This window comes from Ailuropoda melanoleuca, chromosome 17 (genome assembly GCF_002007445.2).
Source record: "Ailuropoda melanoleuca isolate Jingjing chromosome 17, ASM200744v2, whole genome shotgun sequence".
Lineage (NCBI taxonomy): Eukaryota > Metazoa > Chordata > Mammalia > Carnivora > Ursidae > Ailuropoda > Ailuropoda melanoleuca.
The window spans coordinates 6,281,370-6,295,251 of record NC_048234.1 but is presented as its reverse complement, the minus strand read 5'-3'; the positions used below and the strand labels follow the sequence as shown (position 1 = coordinate 6,295,251).

Below are 13,882 nucleotides of genomic sequence, written 5' to 3'. Positions count from 1 at the left end.
TTTTTAAAAAGTTTGTTTGTTTATTTATTTATTTGTATCATATCCACGCAGTGTGGGGTTTGAACTCAGGACCCTGAGATGAAGAATCACATGCTTTTCCGACTGAGCCAGCCAGAAGCCCCAATAATTAACATTTCTAATATTTCCTGAAATAGCTTAATTTGCACACCCTGCATTGTATACGAAAGAATAATATATAAAACATGAGGATTAAATTTAAGTTAGAATTGTGACCCTAATTCATTATAGTAGAACTTTACATTGCCGGCTTTTTTTTTTTTTTAAAGATTTTATTTTATTATCTATTCGACAGAGATAGAGACAGCCAGCGAGAGAGGGAACAGAAGCAGGGAGAGTGGGAGAGGAAGAAGCAGGCTCATAGCAGAGGAGCCCAATGTGGGGCTCGATCCCATAATGCCAAGATCACGCCCTGAGCCGAAGGCAGACGCCCAACCACTGTGCCACCCAGGCGCCCCATACATTGCTGGCTTTTAAAAAAATGTTCTTTTTTAAATTTAAATTCAATTAATCAACATAAAATGTGTTATTTGTTTCAGGGGTACAGGCCTGTGATTCATCAGTCTTATATAACACTTAGTGCTCATGTCATGTGCTGTCCTTAATGCCCGTCACCCAGTTACCCTGTCCCCCCACACCCTCCCCTCCAGCAACCCTATTTGTTTCCTATGATTAAGAGTCTCTTATAGTTTGTCTCTCTCTGGTTTCATTTTATTTCATTTTTCCTCTCTCCTATGATCCTCTGTTTTGTTTCTTAAATTCCACATATGAATGAGATCATATGATAATTATATTTCTTTGATTGACTTATTCACTTAGCATAAAACCTTCTAGTTCCTTGCACATCATTGCAAATGTTAAGGTTTCATTTTTGATGGCTGCATAATATTCCATATATATATGTTCCATATATATATATTCCATATATATTCTATATATATATAGATTCTATATATATATATAGAATCTATCTATCTATCTATATATATATACACACACATACACACACACACACCACCTCTTCTTTGTCCATTCATCTGTTGATGGACACCTGGGCTCTTTCCATAGTTTGGCTATTGTGGACACATTGCCCAGCTTTTGGAATACTTAAGCTCTGAGTACTCCCCAATGCCTGTGGCATCACTGTTATTTTTTATATTTAAATAATCAGTGTGAGTCTGTGTATCCACAGATAACTGAGGGGATGGGAGCCTTCAAGCGTCTGACTAGATTTTCTACCCTGTGCCTTTTGCCGGTTACTCTTGGGTTTAGTAAAACATTTAATTCAAAAGTCATTTTTTTAATGTCATGGTGGTTGATTTCCACTGTGTTTGGATTCTTCTCCCTGAGATTACTGCCGTGTGCTGCACTCAGGGAAGATGTGTGGCCAGCAAGTGTCTGTCCTGTTGCAGAGCTTAACTCTTTCACCCAAACTCTCGTCAGCCAGCCTTGATGGCTGTGACAAAGGAATTTTGCATTTGTCTCATGTCAAGAAATTCACCTTCCTTGATTGGATTATTTGTTCCTTGGGTGTTGAGTTTGATAAGCTCTTTATAGATTTGAGCAGAAGACATGAACAGACATTTCTGCAAAGAAGACATCCAAACGGACAACAGACACATGAAAAAGTGCTCAACATCCCTTGGTATCAGGGAAATACAGATCAAAATCACAATGAGATAGCACCTCACACCAGCCAGAATGGCTAAAGTTAACAAGTCAGGAAACGACAGATGTTGGGGAGGATGTGGAGAAAGGGGAACCCTCCTACACTGTTGATGATAATGCAAGCTGGTGCAGCCACCCTGAAAAACAGTATGGAGGTTCCTCAAAAAGTTGGAAATAGAGCTACCATACAACCCAGTGACTGCTTTTACCCCAATGATACAAATGTAGTGATCTGAAGGGGCACCTGTACCCCAATGTTTATAGCAGCAATGTCCACAATAGCCAAACTATGGAAAGAGCCCAGTTGTCCATCAACAGAAAAGTGGATAAAGAAGATGTGATATATCAAAAGCTAATGATGTACTGTATGGTGACTAACATATCATAGTAAAAAAAGGTGTGATAAACACAGACACACACACACAATGGAATATTACTCAGCCATTAAAAAAAAGAAATCTTACCATTTGCAACAACATGGATAGAACTAGAGGGTGTTATGCTAAGCGAAATAAGTCAATCAGAGAAAGACAATTATCATATCATCTCACTGATATGTGGAATTTGAGAAAAGGCAGAGGATCATAGGGGAAGAGAGGAAAAAATGAAACAAGAAGAAACCAGAGAGGGAGACAAACCATAAGAGACTCTTAATGTCAGGAAACAAACTGAGGGTTGCTGGGGTGCAGGGTGGGGGGAGGGGTGGCTGGGTGATGGACATTGCAGAGGCTGTGTATTGTGTAGACGGATAGATCAAAGACCTCTGTACCTCTGAAACAAATAATACATTATATGTTAATAATAACACTAATAATAAAAAAAGAAATTCACCTTCCTGAAGCCAGCAAAATATAGACTTAATCCATCAGGCCTGAATGAATTTGCTTAGTTCCTATTAGTTTTAATGGGCTGCACGATTAATCTTTATCACCTCAAAACAAGAGCTGTTTCAGGAACCAAATCACACCACTCAGTTTTCAGTCCTGGAATAGTAAACGTAGCCTGTGGAAGACGACCTTTTTTGATCCACTCCATTTCATGTTTTAACTTAAACTTGGTTGCCTACGTGTCCTTTAAGATAACATTTTTGTTGTAAAACAGTATCCGTGCCCCCGATGAAACACACCAACTGAATCATGAGGAGCAAAATGAAAATTTCTCCAGACCCAGGGAGTGGGCCGTGTCAGACAGCACCTTCGTGGGGCTGGGTAGTATGAGTCGGTTTGTGTATGTCAGTGGGTCTACATACACACACATTCATGTACACACATCCCACAGGATACCATTGGCCTACCATGATTGGGAGTGTGGGTAAAACATTTGAAAAGTGTTCTCATGCCAAATTCTAATTATCTCTTACCTGTAAAGTGAAATTTAAACCAATCCCATGTCTTTATCCTTTTTTAAAAAGCTTTCTTGTTAAGTCATCTCTATACCCAACATGGGTCTTGAACCTACAACCCTGAGATCAAGAGTCACATGCTCCACCCACTGAGCCAGCTGGGCACCCCTATTAATGCTTTTTTTTTTAACAGTCCTAAAGGTAGAACCTTTTCTAATTAGATCAACATGAGTGTAAGGTGTGTGACTTATGAATATTATATATATGCTCTAAATTGACATTTTAAGACGAAATACCACTGGAACTATGTTGATTACAGCTGATTTTAAGAAGTCACAGTGAGCTGCATAAGATTACTTGGAACATCATGTTTCTTATGACTATACTTATATTCTCACAAAAGTTCTATGACATTTAGTTAAAAAATTTTGTATCGAAGTGTTTGGAAAATTAGAAGCTTCTTTTTAACTTGTGTTGATATGACTTGAATTATTATTTTCTGAAATTAAGAGCCCTGAATCTACCTGTAAATCTTTTCACATAATGTCATTTAAGCCTTTGTTTTATTATTGTTGATTTACAGCTTACTTATTACTTAAGTTTTCTTTATAAGAATGCCATCAATGTCCATGCTTTTATGCTTTCCAAAGAAAAAGGATGTATTTGGATGAATGTATAAGAAAAAATAAAATATTTACTGTCAAAAAAAAAAAAAGAAAGAAAGAAAGTAACCATTACCCATAGTGTGCACAGAATGAGATGGATTAAGAACTCATGACCCTGAGATCAAGATGTGAGCTGAGATCAAGAGTCAGTCACTTAACCGACTGAGCCACCCTGGTGCCCCAGGAAATAATTTACCCTTAAATTTAGAGTATCTTCAATAAAGTGGATAGTTTCATACCCAGCTCCACAAGAGAAGCTCCTTATCCCCAGTTTATAAGACTCACCCATGCCCTCAGAGCCTTACTCTATTATTTTAGTGCCTCACTGTTAAAGATAACAGATAATCAAGGATCTAGAGACATTTAAGGAAAACTTGCAAGAGAGGGAAAAAAAGCGAGAAACCAAATGCAGAGGAAAAATCACACTGAGAGAATAAAGTTAACAATATGCCTATAGAGATAGATAAGAACTAGATGTCATGAAGTAACAGTAATCTGATAACTAGAACTTTTAGAAGTTGAAATGCTCAGAGTCAATAAGAAAATGTACGGGAAGCTAAAGGACATAGAATCCATTAGAGGATAGATATAAATGATAAACGGATGAAAGAGTCTGGGTGAATCAACCCAGAAAGGCTTACAAAGTCAATACTTAGATTTTTAGAAAAAATAAAACAGAGGAAATGGGGGAGGGGGGCATAGTCAAAGAAATCAAGTAAGAGGTTTTTCCAAATACTGATGGCATTCTTTTTCAAATTAAAAGGGCTCCTTGAGTATCAATGCATAAAAGACTCACATTGTTTTAAAATTTTAGGCCCAGGGAAGAAATGATCTCATCAGCATCCAGAGAAGAGGAGGAAATGAGCAAAGAGAAGGAAATCACATATAAAGTGACAAGAATTCGGATGTCACTGTGTTTCTCAAAAGCAACATTTGATGCTAGAAGGATTATTATCTAAATTTTTCAACCCAATAAACTATTAATCTAGTTTGAGTACGAAGCATAAACACTGTCCAGCATGAAAGCCTCAGGATGTTGACCTGATTATTCTTTTCTCAAGAAGCTAGTGGAAGAGAAGGAAGCAAATCAAGAAAGAGAAAGGTATGGGATCTTGATAATGAGGGCACTGATGGGATCCTGATAATGAGGATCCTGATAATGAGTCAGGTCACTCAAGGAACTGCTTAGAACTAGAGAGAAATCTGTCCAAGCTATGTTAGGAAGACTGAGGACCTGGAAGACACTGTCCAAGCTATGTCAGAAGACTGAGGACCTGGAAGACACTGTCCAAGCTATGTCAAGAAGACTGAGGACCTGGAAGACACTGTCCAAGCTATGTCAGAAGACTGGACCTGGAAGACACTGTCCAAGCTATGTCAGAAGACTGAGGACCTGGAAGACACTGTCCAAGCTATGTCAGAAGACTGAGGACCTGGAAGACACTTTTTAGGAAAAAAAAGAGAGAGAGAGAGAGAGAGAGACTCATAGGATTGATGATTTGATAGCACATGCAATGGAATGTCCAGATACACTAACAAAACAAAACAAAACAAAAAACAAAACAAAACAAAAATTATGAAAAAAATGAAGGCTATTGTTAATCATGAAAGAAAAAAAAAGTAGAAGCAGATAATCTTGGAGCAGTCCCTGGCTTTGCAGGAAGAGCATGAGTGAGGCCATCAATCTGTAGATATTGGATGGCCTCACTCACACTCCGATGGACTATAATTGGGGGACAGGATGGGGGCCAAGGCAAGGAGAGGTGTGAAAGATCTAAATCTGCATTGTCAAAGAAGGAAGTGGACAGTGTCTAAAACTGAAAAATTTAAGAAATAGCCTGTAAGCAAACTTAAAAGTAAAGAGAGGAAGGGAGAAGAGTGCCCACGTCAGTGAGAGGAGGTGTTCCTGACAGTGGGGTGGGATGGGATCTTCACCCAGCTGCACAGGACGAGAAGCCCACGTTGAAGAGACTTAAACTCTTCAGAGGAAGGTGACCCGGTCATGATGAGGCTGAGGCCTCAGAGTGTTTTAACTATTTATGTGCAGTCTTCCTTAGCCTGCGGTTTTTGGTTTCACAGATTCAAGACAGTGCTGGTGGCCTTGGAGTCTGCAGCTGCATTCCTGGCAGGTGCAAGAGGAAGGCACGCTTCAGCTCTCTTCCTTTTGCTTAAAATAGGAACTTTGGAAAATTAATAGTTGTACTGATACACTGTTACTCGCATACTATACAATTCAGCTATTTAAAGTATGCAGTTCAGAAGTTTCTCGTGTGTTCATGCCATTGTGCAAGCATTGCCACCCTTAATTTTGGAACATTATCATCACCACAGATGTTCTAGTGGGGAACGCTCTGTCCCCACAAGAAATCACTCCCCATTTCCTCCCAAATCCTCAGTGCTAGGCAACCGTGAACAAACTTTCTGTCTCTGTCTACCTGCCTATTGTGGACAGTTTATATAAGTGGAATCGTATGTGGCCTTCTGTGAGTGGCTTCTTTCTCGTCCTCTGTGTTTCAGAATCATGCATGTGATCGCACTGTTTCTTACAGAATAATGTCTCACTGGGTGGACACGCCATGTTGTGTTCAACCACTCGGCTGTTCTTCCGCCTTTTGGCTATTACGGATCCTGCTGCTGAGTTCCAGCATGGACACTGTGCCCCGAGTGAGCAGGGGAAACGTGATCGGGTCTCCCAGATGCAGCTTGCCGGCCACTTGGACTCGAGGGGGCTGAGAAATCCTGGGCTGCTGTCCTTTCCTTGTCTGGTACGACCCTGCATACCACCACAGAGGCATGAGGGGAGAGGAGGTCGTGCCTTCCTGGAGCTCTCGTCCTCCCAGGGAGGGGCAGGGCTGGTGGAGGGGAAGGAAGGAGCCGCTTCCCGGCTGGGGTCACAGCTTCTCCTGTTGCTAGGAAGGTTTAGGAGATTTTCTTGGGTAAACACATCCTCTTTAGCTGACTACCTTTAGGACAATTTCCAGAAATTTTTTTTTTAATTTTTAAAAAGTCTGTTTATGTTATGTATGTATGTAGGTAATCTCTACACCCACTGAGGACTCGAACCCACGATCCTAGATCAGGAGTCGCACACTGGTCCGACAGAGCCAGCTAGGCGCCCCTCCAGAAACTTTCAAATGGTTGCTGTTTCTACACATCTCACCAGTTGTTTTTGTTTTGCTTGGGAATGGGTCCACAGGCCCCTTATGCTACCATTCTGAAAGCGAAATACTTTTTTTTTCCCCTTATAACACTCATGATAGTTTATTAAACCATTTACTTTTTAATCATAATCTTGAAACTCCTTGCATTGAAAAGCAAGGTCTCAGTGTAAAGCAAGACATCATCAGCTATCATGGAAATTCAAGTCAAAACCGCAATAAGATTCCACCTTACACCTGTTAGAATGGCAAAAATTAATTTCTAAATATGAAAGCAAGCTCAGGTCCACATCACTTTACAGTATTTTCTCCTTTTGTTAGAGATTGGCTTAAATTTGTCCTCTAGCAGGGTTGGTTGCTTGTTTTCCTCCTTTTCCAAAAAGCAGGCATGGCAATGGTATTTTTGAGGTTCTTATCTGTTTAAAAATGGATTTTTGACTGTTTGCTTCAATGAATTGGCTGCATCCACAATTCTTAAGCCAAACTCTGCTTTAATATTTCAGTGAAATGATGCTGAGATTTTGATCAAGTCTGGGGCAGCTTGATTGCAGTGCTTTACAGATGCCTTTATCTGCTGACTTTTGCCCATAGGATTATTTCTCAGTCTTTGAAAGATATACCCAAATGTTGTACATCCTGAATCATTTTTCCTTGAGACACATTACGCCTTTTCAGCTGGTAGATTCAAGCACGCCTTTATTTTAGAAAAGTTTTCGTTAAGTCTCTGATTTCATTTTTCTCTTTTCCTATTGCATTTGCTCTCTTCTTCAGGGACAAGATTTATGTATATGTTGGATCTCCTTTTTCTCCACATCCTCGCCAACACCTGTCTCTTGTGTTGTTGATTTTATCCATTCTGGCAGGTGTGAGGTGGTATCTCGTGGTTTTGATCTGTATTTCCCTGATGATGAGTGATGTTGAACATCTTTTCATATGTCTGTTGGCCGTCTGGATGTCTTTTGGAGAAATGTTTATCCAGGACCTCTGCCCCTTTTTAATCAGCTTATTTTTATTTTATTTACTTTTGTCATTGAGTTGTACAACTTCTTTATATATTTAGATATTAGCCCCTTATCTGATATGTCATTTGCAAATATCTTCCCCATTCAGTAAGTTGTCTTTTTAATTTTTGTACAAAAGTTTTTATTTTTATTTTATTTTTTTAAATAATTTTTATTATGTTAGTCACCATACAGTACATCCTTAGTTTTTGATGTAGTGTTCCATGATTCATTGTTTGTGTACAAAAGCTTTTTAATGGCTGTGTTCCTTTCTAGAGGCTCTGGGGGGGAGTTGTTTCCCTGTCTTTTCCAGCTTCCAGCGTCCTCCTCACATGGAATCACCCTGAACTCTTCCCTCCCTCCCTTTCCCTTTCAAGGACGCTGTGATGAGGCTAAACCCACCTGAACGATCCAGGGTCCTCTCCCTAACTCAGGGTCAACAATGAGCAAGCTTCATGCCCTCTGCTGCCGTAAGTGCCCTGGGCCATACACTGGAGCCTGCTCACGGCTTCGAGCATTGGCGTGTGGACACGGGGTGGAAGCATGACTACGCCTACTGCCTCATCTCCACGCCATGGCATTGGAGCATTCCTCCTTATCTTCTGTTGGCCAGATGCCTTTCCTCCCTTGTTCCCCCCCTACGTTATGTTTACACAGTTTTCATGATAGTTTCCTTAAAAAAATCACTTTTCTCTGAAACAACGGAATTTTCCTGGGGTAGCTGGCACACTTCCCCAAGGATTCTGTGGCTATGGTTCAGGGGTCTGTGAACGTGGGTGGGAGGAAGTTGAATCTCGATCTTCTCTCGGGAACGCGGGCAGCACAGCCCGCTGGTATCCGTAGGTCGTCTGCGTTTGGCACCGTAGAAACTGCCGCCTCGCTCTGCTCGGTGTGAGCAGGAAATTCCTTGACTCACATCACACTTGCATGACGCAGGTTTGGGTGATTTCACTGGACTTCTCAGTGACCAGGGTCAGCGTGGTTTGGGTTCTTATACTTTCTCTCCATGCTGGAGACAGGTGCCTGCTGTTGAAAACGCGCGTCCCTGCTTCATCCCCAAATCCTGCCAATCCTGGTGCACAGGCTTCAAGCACGTTTGGGGCTTTGCCTGTTCACCTAGACCCTCTGATCCCGAGGAGGGTGGGGCTGGAGTGGCTGCTTCCTGCCCGTGCGTGTTCCCCACCCTGGAAAACCCTGGATTCCCTTTATTTCCTTGCAGAAGGGCTCCCTCCCTGCGTCCCTCTGACGCCAGCCCCAGGCTCCGTGTGCCCGGAAGCCGCCCCTGCTTGGTGGCTTCATCAGGTGGAGGTTCTTTCTCAGTCTCTGTTTCTTCTTGTCCTGGGTTGACTTCAGAGATGACACAGGGTTGGGGGCTTCTCCTCAGCCTTCTTTAGCAGGAAGTCTTTTCAGCTTTTTGCACTATTATCTTTTTAAAGTTGCTGAACTTCCTTAGAACAAAGAGGCAGTACAGAGCTGTGTGATGTGGGCATATCTTCCCTCACACAATCACCTCTCTTAGGGGTGACCTGAGAGGCAAATATGTGTGTAGTGTCTATTTCCCAGTCTTTTCTCTAGGCTTATATTCAAATTTTACGTATTCAATCCATCATCAACTTATATCGGAGTATCTGGTAAAGTGAAATATAATTGCTTCCTTTTAGCTTTATGAGCATAAAAACTAGCATTTATACTACAGCTCTTGTTTACTGTCTTCTGGGCTAAATGTTCACATTATTGTGCAATGGTTACTGCCATGCATCTCAAACTGGACCTCGTACCCACTCAACGACTCCCCGTGTCCCTCCCCTTGGTCCCCGTCAACCAGAAATGCTGGGGAGCACTAACGGGGCAGCATCTAAAGGGAGATGAGGCAACGAGCCATAGTTGGAACCCCATGACAAGGGTCTCTCATGCTAACGCGCCTTGTAAAGCGTGGTTCTACAGAAAGGGTTATGACACAGGTGAAGAAATGAGAAAAAACAACCTCGTATAAATATGGGGCACATGATGTTTGTATGGAGGGCTAGCCTTTTGTAAAGTGGGAACTGAGAACTTTTATCATGCTCACCAGCCAAATCTTCATCAATCCATATCCCCAAGAACTGGGGGCTCGTATGCCCGTGGAAACCCATCTTGCCTGGGGAGGTGGTGGCCCTGGCTGTCCAGGCTCCAGAAACATGGCCCTTGTCGAAATGGAGGAAGAACACAGTAGCAGCGTCAGGTGCCTCGGCCATGTTCTCCCTCCAAGAACTCACAGACTCAGTCATGCAAGATCACGGCTTTCTTTCCCAAACCTGCCTTTGTCTTCATGGGGCACTGCTCCTACCAGCACATCGCCTTTCTGCCATGTGACTTGCTTCTGTCACCTGCATTTACAATGGAGTCTTTTTCAAGGAAAGCCTGGATGCTTTGGGACCCTGTGTCTCCTGTCCCTTCCCTTGTCCCTGGTACAAGGAGGACGTCCAGCTCCTGGGCTGCTCTCTGTCTTTGCGGGACCTCTCAGAGGTCTCCCTGCCTGCATCCGGATACCAGTCTCCATTCCAGCTGCATCTGGCACCATGTCCTCATTGGTCTTGGGTGCTCTGGGATTGCTGGTGGTCCCAGAATGCATGTTCCTTCCTTGGGTCTGGACCATGGAAGGTTCTGTGCATACATCATGACCCGGCCAGCTGACACCTCACACACCTTTCCTTATTTTTGAAGAGGGACTTCTCTGAGGGCTGTGTGCTCTTTCTGAGCTACGTTTGGGATAGTGAGGCATGTTCTCGTGTATGCTCGGATCCCCTCCACCTACTAGGAGCTTCTTGTTACAGAAGCTTGCATCACAGCTCTGTGGTTGGGCTCTGGGTCCTTACTCAGGGACTGTATTAGTCAGGGTTCTCTGGAGAAACAGTGTCAGTAGGATGCGCACATTTGTATCTGTATAAGTACTAGAAACTGAATGTTGGTGTCCCCCTGAAACTCCTATGTTGCTACCTAATCCCCGGTGAGATGACATGTGGAGGTGGGGCGTTTGGGGGATCTTAGGTGGCTAGAATGTAGTTAGAGCTCTTATGTAGGATCTCAGGGAGAGCCCTCCCCCCTCCTGCCTTGTGAAGACACAGTAGACAGATGGCCTTCTATGAGCCAGAAAGCAGGCCCTCATCAGATGCTGAATCTGGACTACATGGCTTCCAGAACTGTGAAAAATAAATGCTATTTTTTTTCAGCCACCCATTTTATGGTCTGATATTTTTGTTATAGTAGCCTGAACAGTGCAATATATATGTATATATTGTACATATATCATATTTATTTATGTGGATCTATATTTATTTCCCTATCTATCATCTATCATCTATTTATCTATCATCTATCATCTTTCTATCATCTATCATCTATCATCTATCTATCTATCTATCTATCTATCTATCTATCATCTACTATCATCTAAATTACCCACTGTAGGGACTTTCCATTTCTCCAATTCAGCCTCATGTTAAAGTCTTCATGTTCTTTGAAATTGTTCTTACATCACCTCACAGTCTTCCCTGTGCTATAGTATGAGATGAAATTGATTTTCTGAATTCAAGAATGCTCATGCTACTGGGAATTCAACAAAGCTTTTCTCTCTCAAAAAGCCTATATTCAACCATACAAGTCCTTTGTTCAAGGTCATCATTCTAACTTGGAATTCAGAGCTGGCTGAAACTCCTTATTTTTGACTATGTGGCCACAGGGAAAACTATGGTGAGCAAATAGTAAAGGAACGCTAGTGGCCTACAGCAGCAGGAGAGTTCTTGAGAAGTGTTTCAGAGTCCTAGGGCACAGACACCCACCCCTTAACACAGGCACGTTGTCAGCAATAGTACACCTGTACTAGTAAGTCTTAGCTCAGAGTCAACTCCGGGGAAGTGGAAACTCAGAAGAATAGTCAGATCTCAAAAATGGCATCTACTCTGTACGTTGCCTTTGGATCTAAGGACCAAAAAAACCTATATGAAAGTGGCCTAAACATTGAGGCATTTTCTTGTTGGGCTGTTTGCTTCAGTGGACATGTTTCGTGCATTCCTGGCTCTGCCATCCTTCCTGTTTTGTGCTCCCTTGTAGCCACAAAATGGCCTCAGCTGCTCCAGGCAACACTACATACCCTGATGTGAGCTCCTCTATTGGTAAAGGACCGAACATTATCAAAATTCTTTCTTAGGAGCAGACTTTTATGCCCCCTCTGTGAGGTCTTCACAGGGCTTACTCACTAGTTCACTAGAAAATCATTGTTAGGAGAGCAGGAGCCAATGATTGGCTTGTATAAATTGGAATACACCCCTGGAGTTGGAGGAAAGAGTTCACTTTTCCTGAGTCTTGTGGGGAAAAGATGGATACTTATGTAATACTGCAGTCCTATTACCAGGGAAGAAGACAACCAATGGATGCTGGTCTGACCACCTAAGGGATCTGCTCCAATCCTGTGGAGTTCTACCTTCATTTTAGTGTGCAGTATGTACTTAGCCTTTTGCAGTTCAGGACCTGGCATGAAATAGAAAGTGGGAGAGAAAGCATTAACACCTGTTGTAGTAGAGAAAAAAGACTGTGATTAGAAAGAGGACTGGTATACTGATGAAGGCTGGAAGAGAAGGGCAGCCCAGCTGTCCCTACCATACTATTTCTAGGTGACCAAAATTCCACCATCTTGATACATGGGCTAGGTAACATTCTTTTTATTTTTCTTTTTAAATCACAAAATTATAGGGGCACTTGGGTGGCTCAGTCAGTTAAGCATCTGCCTTCAGTTCAGGTCATGATCTCAGTGTCATGGGATTGAGCCCCATGTAGGGCTCCCTGCTCAGGAGGGAGCCTGCCCCTCTCTCTCACTCTCCTATGTGCTCTCTCTCACTCTCAAATAAATAAATAAATAAATAAATAAATAAATAAAATCTTTAAAAAATAAATTACGTTACATGTGCTTGTTGGAAAAAAGCCAATTAATAAAGAAATGTACAAAATAATAGCATTCTCTATTTTTTAAAAAGATTTTTAACTTATTTATTTGAGAGAGAAAGCCAGAGACAGAGCTTGAGCCGAGGGGGAGGTGCGGAGGGGAAGGGGCAGAGGGAGAGAGGGAAGCAGGCTCCCCACTGAGCAGGGAGCCTGATGCAAAGTGGGACTTGATCCCAGGACCCTGGGATCATGACCTGAGCTGAAGGCAGACACTTAACTGACCAAGCCATCTAGGTGCCCTGCATTCTCTATTAATGTAGAAAATAAATATCTTCTGAAGCTTTCCCTTCACATTTATAGTTTCAAATATAGTTCTTCCAGATTTGTCTATACATATACTAGTAAGTGCATATAAATATTTTAAAAACTAAGTAATACCATATATACCTTCAACAAATTGCCTAGTGTCTAATAGAATAATAATTCTGTAGGAAATTTTTTAAGGTTTCCAAGCAACAGAAGTTAAGCATGCAGCCCTTCCAGGTAATGAAAAGAGTCAGACCAGGGCTGACAAATAAAACTCTGCAGTTGATGCACATGTCCTATTTTGTGCTTTCCCAACATGTGGCTATGGAGCCCTGAAAATGCCACTAATGTAGCTAGAACAAAACTGTTCATTTTAATTAACTTAAATTTGAAACAACCAATACCACAGAAATATACTCATAAGCGAATATTCTGAAAAACTGTATGCTAACAAATGGGACAATTTAGAATAAATGAATAAATTCCTAGAAACATATAAACTACTGAAGCTGAAACAAGAAGAAATAGAAAAAACAGAATAGACCAATAACCAGCAAAGAAATGGAATCAGTAATCAAAAACCTCTCAAGAAACAAAAGTCCCAGGCCAGATGGATTCACAGGGGAATTCTACCAAACATTTAAAGAAGAGTTGATATCTATTCTTCTCAAACTATTCCAAAAAATAGAAAAGGAAAGAAAACTTCTAAATACATTCTATGAGACCAGCATTACCCTGATACCTAAACTAGATAAAGACCCCACTGAAAAAACAGAAGTACAAGCCAATACCCCTGATGAACATGGA

At 41.8% G+C, this 13,882-nt stretch overlaps 1 protein-coding gene across 1 annotated transcript in view; it reads right to left on the bottom strand.

Moving 5' to 3' along the window:
* DNAH9 (dynein axonemal heavy chain 9) overlaps positions 1–13,882 on the bottom strand; it is a 1,064,222-nt gene that overhangs the window by 311,264 nt on the left and 739,076 nt on the right. The gene's annotated exons all lie outside the window — the stretch shown is intronic.